This window comes from Helianthus annuus, chromosome 3 (genome assembly GCF_002127325.2).
Source record: "Helianthus annuus cultivar XRQ/B chromosome 3, HanXRQr2.0-SUNRISE, whole genome shotgun sequence".
Classification (NCBI taxonomy): domain Eukaryota; kingdom Viridiplantae; phylum Streptophyta; class Magnoliopsida; order Asterales; family Asteraceae; genus Helianthus; species Helianthus annuus.
Window position 1 is genome coordinate 159,819,396 of NC_035435.2, and position 6,663 is coordinate 159,826,058.

Genomic DNA, 6,663 nt, shown 5'->3' on the forward strand with positions numbered 1-6,663 from the left:
ATGCCTTTCTTGTTCTGCTCAGACTCACCATCACCCGGTTTTATATTGAAAATTCGTTCAAGCATATATGACGACACGTGGTAACTTTTTAACTTGTTGTTATCCTGTTCTAAATCAGCAATCTGTCGCTTTAACTTAGCAACATCTTCAATATAGGAATTAACAACATCTTGTTTTATAGCATACATTCGTTTAAGCTCTTTGGTTGTTTCAGAAAGGTAATTCATTCTAGATTGAGCATATTTCATTTCATCTTTTACTTTATCATATGACTCTTTCATAACATGATATGCTAATTTCATAGAGTCATATTCCTTTTTCATTTCTTGACAAGCAATTTCTTTTTGTTTACATTCATTTTTCATTTTCAAAACATCTTCTTTCAAAACTTCATTTTCTTTTTCTAACTTTGTACATTTTCCTGAAAGTTTTTCATCATTTTCGTTAAAAACCTTTTCTTTTTCTAACATCTCTTTGCATTTTTCTTTGAAAATGTTTTCGATTTTTGTGAATTCAAGATTTCTTATTCTGAATTGCTCATCTTTTTCAGTACAAGCTCTGCACGGTTCCATGCATTTCTTGCACTGTTCAATTGGTTTTAAGACTTCAGAATCAGAATGTACCTCAGTGATTGGCTCTTCGGTGTTTTCAGCTGCCTCTGTCTGCTTCATCTCAGCATCATTCAGCTTTTGTTCAACACTGACTTCATCACCAACATTACCAGCATCCAAATTCTCATTCTTTTCTTCTTTTTCTTCTTTCTTCGTCTCTTCTTCAATTTGCTGTTCTTCAGTAACAGCTTCTTTCACAACTTCTGCTTCAACAACTGTTTCAGCAACCTTCTTCAAATTATCCACCATTTCTTCAACATTTTTCTTCATTCTTTCCTCGTCCCTTTTTCTCAAACATGACAACATAGCATATCTGATATCCTTTTCAAGCCTTTTAACATATGTATCATCTTTCATCACATTTCGATAATATTCTGCTCTCAACGGAACAACGAGAAGAACATCATCAAAGATTATGTCTTTCTTTGGAACAACTGGTTCACCTTCTCTGTTGTAGTAACATTCTCTCTTCTTATCCCATCTTCTGTTGCTGACAGCACTCTCATATTCTTCCTGCATGTCATCCATTCTGTTGTGGACCACATTCCATTCTTTGTAAGTCTTCTCACTCAAAATCTCTTCTCGAGTTCTTTCTTTAATTTCAGCCATGATGTTTTCTTGAATCACCTTGAATATCTTGAATTACCTGAATCAACAAACAAACAAACAAACACTTATTAGTTTAAACACTTATCAACCAACTAACTCAAAATAATACTCGGACTGGTGAATATTCTGTGCTGACTGAAGGTTGACACACTGTGCGGACTGAAGGTTGACACACTGTGCGGACTGAACTTGATGCGAACTGAGATTTAAATTGTCAAATCGTACGAAGTGCTATGACCCGGATCAAATTCAAACAACCTGACAAAACTTAAAGCAATTTAGTGTCCGACAAAATTAATGCACCTAAAACACTCATTGGGCCGCTTGATAATTCTTTATTTGATGATTGGACCATTTAAAAGTGGGTCGGTTATAAGGTGAATGAAAAGAGCTGATTGGGCCGATTATAATGAACAATTGTGATTGGGCCGATTAAGTGCTTAAATTGTGAGTGGGCTGCTTATTATGACATCAGATCTCATGCAACACAAATGCATTTAATGAACTTTGATAGGACCGGTTATCTACAATATTCATGCACATGGGTTGTCAATGTATTTTCTACAATATTCATGCACATGGGCAGTTAACTTCTCGATGACAATTAATGACCGACAATTTGATTTTATTCGTTTTAATGTGTCTAACAACTTTATGAACTTAAACAACACATGCACTAATTAAACCTTTCTCTTTTATTAAACAATGACCGACATCTTTTCATGCAATACTTTGAATCAATACAATCAATGCAATGAGCTGACAAAATTCTGACGTAATCACGTGAATGGCTGATAAAGAAGACTGACAACACAATCAATAGCTACACAATTAATATTGGACCGAGATATCACATGGGCTGACACTTTAAAACTCAATTGGGCCGATCAAATTGGACAGTAAACACACTTTACTCGGATTGGACCTCCCTTTGAATGTGGCCGACAAACTCAATGAAAATGCAATCTAATTGGACCAAGAAATTTGATGCTATTATCTTTATAAATTTGTATATCCAATCAGGGTAAGTGGCCGGCAATCTTATTTAATGACCTGATATACTCGTGACTATGTTTTTTTTATTTAACCGAAATGATGACCTTTTCAAACGAAATACATTCTCAAACGGAAGGTTTAGTTTTCAAACAAGAGGACCACTTCAAACGATAAGTTCAAATGGGATGGATCAATTCAAACGATAGGTTCAAACGGAACCAACATTTCAAACGATAGGTCAGTTTTTCAAACGGAAAGATGCGGATTTCAAACAGTCACATGCATTTTCAAACGGTATGGTGCTTGTTCAAACGGACAAGACAGTTTCAAACGGTCAGGACTGCTTCAAGCGAACCTAAAAACTCGAATATCTCCTAATCGGCTAGGAGTTTGAATCTGAAACTTGGTAGGGTTGTAAATCAAGTGTTTTCGCACAACATATCAAAAAATCCGACGATTTGGACCGTAAAAACCCATTCAATTTGACGAATTTCAGCTAAAAACGTGAAAAATATGAAAAAGATGAAGAAATAGATGAAATTCAGATCTGAAATCGATGTAATCCTGTGCGAAGTCGTGTGATAGATCAGTGCAATCGAGCTTCTGCTCTGATACCACTTGTAGGACCGGTTTTGAATCCGAAACGATTGCGAAACGAACGTATAACGTGCGGAATCCGTACACGAACGCGACCGAACACACGTGATGTAATATAATCTGTGATTCTATTGATCAAATCTGAAAACGTACAAGAACCTGAATCACGATGTCACTTTCTCTCTCTAGTTTCTCTCTCTAGATCTAGAAAGCTCCAAATGACAAATGTAGCAAAAGTCTCTAATCTAACATAAAGTCTCCTATTTATAGGTCTTGGCTTTTAATGAGATTTCTCATTAATTACAATTATGCCACCTTGCCTTTTTGACTAAGTATCACTAATATAACAATATAAATCTCGTTTTCTTCGGTTTCTGCTACGGACTAGATTGACGAAGGCGATAGACAGATAATGCACTAACAGATATAAATGTCTTGACCTCAAATCCCGAACTATCACCATCAACCGCTATGTAATTTTTGATGAGACCATTTTTCCTTTTTCCAAGTCTCATAAACAATCCCCTAACACCTATCAATTTCTTGATAACACTTTTAATCCATATCTTCACATATTTCCTACCATTCATCCCAATCCTTCCCAGCCCAAATCTCCCACCCATTCGGCCCATACCTCCCAACAGCCCACTCCCTCCCCTTTGGCCCACACTTCACCTCACCCAACACCTTCATCCCCTCTACCCACACCCTCACCACTACACCGCAGCCCAACCGGCCCTCACATCTCTTCGGCCCAAACCAGTCACTCGATAAACCCCTCCAGCCCGATACCATTACCAGCCCAATCCCTCTCACCCGCACCCACTGTTACCAGCCCGATACCATTACCAGCCCAATCCCTCTCACCCACACCCCCTGTTACCGTTACCAGCCCAATACCGAACCCTCCCCCACTCCCGCCACCTCGCACAATACACACTCGTGCAATGTCCGGAATTTCAAAACCGAAACACATTTTTAACCTTTCTACCATTTCCATCGTCCCCATTCCTACCAACCCCAAAGCCGCCTTGTCTAATCCAGAATGGTATAACACCATGCAAACCGAATTTAATGCCTTAATTAAAAACAAGACTTGGGAACTTGTCCCGAGACAACCTGATATGCATATTATTCGCAGCATGTGGCTTTTTCGCCACAAATACAGATCTGATGGTTCGTTCGAAAGGTACAAGGCTCGTCTTGTGTGTGATAGGAGAAATCAGGAGGTCGGTATCGATTTTGGAGAGACTTTTAGCCCGGTTGTTAAACCGGCTACTATTCGGACAGTTCTAACACTGGCATTATCACAGTCATGGTCCATTCACCAGTTAGATGTCACGAATGCATTTTTACATGGTAATCTTACAGAGACTGTGTATATGTACCAACCTATGGGCTTTCGGCATAGAGACTATCCTGATCATGTTTGTCGTCTAAAGAAGTCGCTTTATGGTCTTAAACAAGCTCCGAGGGCATGGTACCAACGCTTCACCGATTTTGTTACTTCTATGGGATTCTTACAGAGTCGTTGCGATAATTCTCTTTTTACATATCATCACGGGGGTGACATTGCATACTTGTTGATTTATGTCGATGACATTATTCTCACTACCTCATCTGATTCTCTTCGAATGAAACTCATGGGCAGCCTCGCGGCTGAATTTGCAATGAAAGATCTTGGACCTCTCAGCTATTTTTTGGGAATTACGGTTTCTCGCACCGGTAATCAAATGTTTCTCTCCCAACATTCTTATGCACTTGACATTGTCAATCGCGCAGGTATGGCTACTTGCAACCCTGTAGCAACTCCAGTGGACACTAAACCAAAGCTCGGTGCAACCTCTAGTGTTCCCTTTGATAACCCCACCTTATACCGTAGCCTTGCCGGGGTGCTTCAGTACCTCACATTTACTCGGCCTGACATCAGTTATGCAGTTCAACAGATCTGCATTCACATGCATAACCCCAACTCTGATCACTGGAACGCTTTAAAACGTATTATTCGTTACATACGCGGCACTGCCAGCTACGGTCTCACCCTCTCTTCATGTTCTAACATATCTCTTCGGGCTTATACTGATGCGGACTGGGCTGGGTGTCCGGATACCCGTCGCTCAACCTCAGGATACTGTGTTTACATGGGTCAGAATCTATTATCTTGGTCCTCCAAGCGACAGTCGACCATTTCTCGTTCCAGTGCCGAAGCAGAATATTGTGCAGTTGACAACGTCGTTGCTGAAATCTGTTGGATTCGCAACCTTCTTCTTGAGTTGCGGCGCCCCGTATCAACAGCTACCTTAGTATATTGTGATAATATCAGGGTAATCTATCTCTCAAGCAATCCAGTTCAACATCAACGCACAAAACATATAGAGATCGATATTCATTTCGTGCGTGAGCATGTTCAACGAGGTACGATCAGAATTCTTCATACCCCCACTCGTCTTCAGATCGCTGATATCTTTACCAAAGGCTTACCACGGGTATTATTTGATGATTTCTGCTCCAGTCTCAACATTCGCCCACCTCTTGCTTCGACTGCGGGGGTGTAATAGATTATATTTGTGTAAATAGAAATAGGATCTTGTCATTAATTCTCTTCCCTAAATTAAGGGATTGTCTCTTGTATATATATTGTTCTTATCAATGAAAGAATTCAATTTGAGCCATTACATTCTTCAAAAAGGAAAACAGCCAAAAAAAATTGTCACTAAGCAGATAGCTTTGCCCATTTAATACCCAGTTAAATAACGACAGACCTGTTCATGAACGTAGAACACACAATGTAAACATTGTCAAAAATGTGTGAATAAAAGAGGGTATGGAACGACAGGTGTAATGGTCTCTTTATGTATAATAATATTTTTGTATAAATCAACCTTTATGTTATATATAATATTTTTGCACAAATAAACCTTTATGTTATAAAAGACCATAGTAACCTCACATGCAAAACATGTGATGTAAGTTACTGAGTTTTTGGACGACGTTAGTTGTAAAGGTTATAAAATGTAACAAAACATAAACCTAAAGGTTGAGTTTGGTCGATTTCATAGTGAAATGTATGAAATGTAGTTTAGGTATAACATAAAAGTTGATTTGTGCAATTTTGTCTTAAACCATTTCCTTGAAATAAGACATAGTAAAATAGGGAAAAATGGTTGATAACTTGATATGACACATAGATCAAGTTAAAAAAGCTTAAAGTATACCGCAAAGCCTTGAAGTCAAACAACTTAGCATCATATTTCCAAAATACACATGAACAAAAGAAAAAGAATTACACAAAAAGTTGTCTTTTATGCATGAAAAGGGCATCTAAAAAATTACACAAAATTCAGCGTGGCAATAAATCACCGTTCAAAATGGTGTTTTACTTTTTCTTTTTTTTTTGGCAAAAATTACCGTTTAAAATGGCGATTTAGTCTTTCGTGTCAGAAATTGCCATTCAAAATGGTGATTTACTTTTGGGTCCTAATATTCATACATGGCAAAAACTTATTTACACATGGTGTATACGGGCCGTATACAGTTATACGGCCCGTATAGAATGAAATAAAACTAATAAAGTCTGTGCCAGCATACTTTGTCAGTTTTTTACATTCCATACGGGTCGTATAACTGTATACGGCCCGTATACACCATGTGTAAATAATTTGCCTGGTCGTATACAATGTATACGAATGATGTATACGGGCCATATAACTGTATACGACCCGTATGAAAAGAAAATTAGATTTTACCTAAAGTATTTGATGGATTTAAGGTGTCAATCACACGAGACATTTTACAGTCATTAGGTGGTTAAATCTTTATAAAAGTAGAAAAAAATAAAACTTTAACAAGT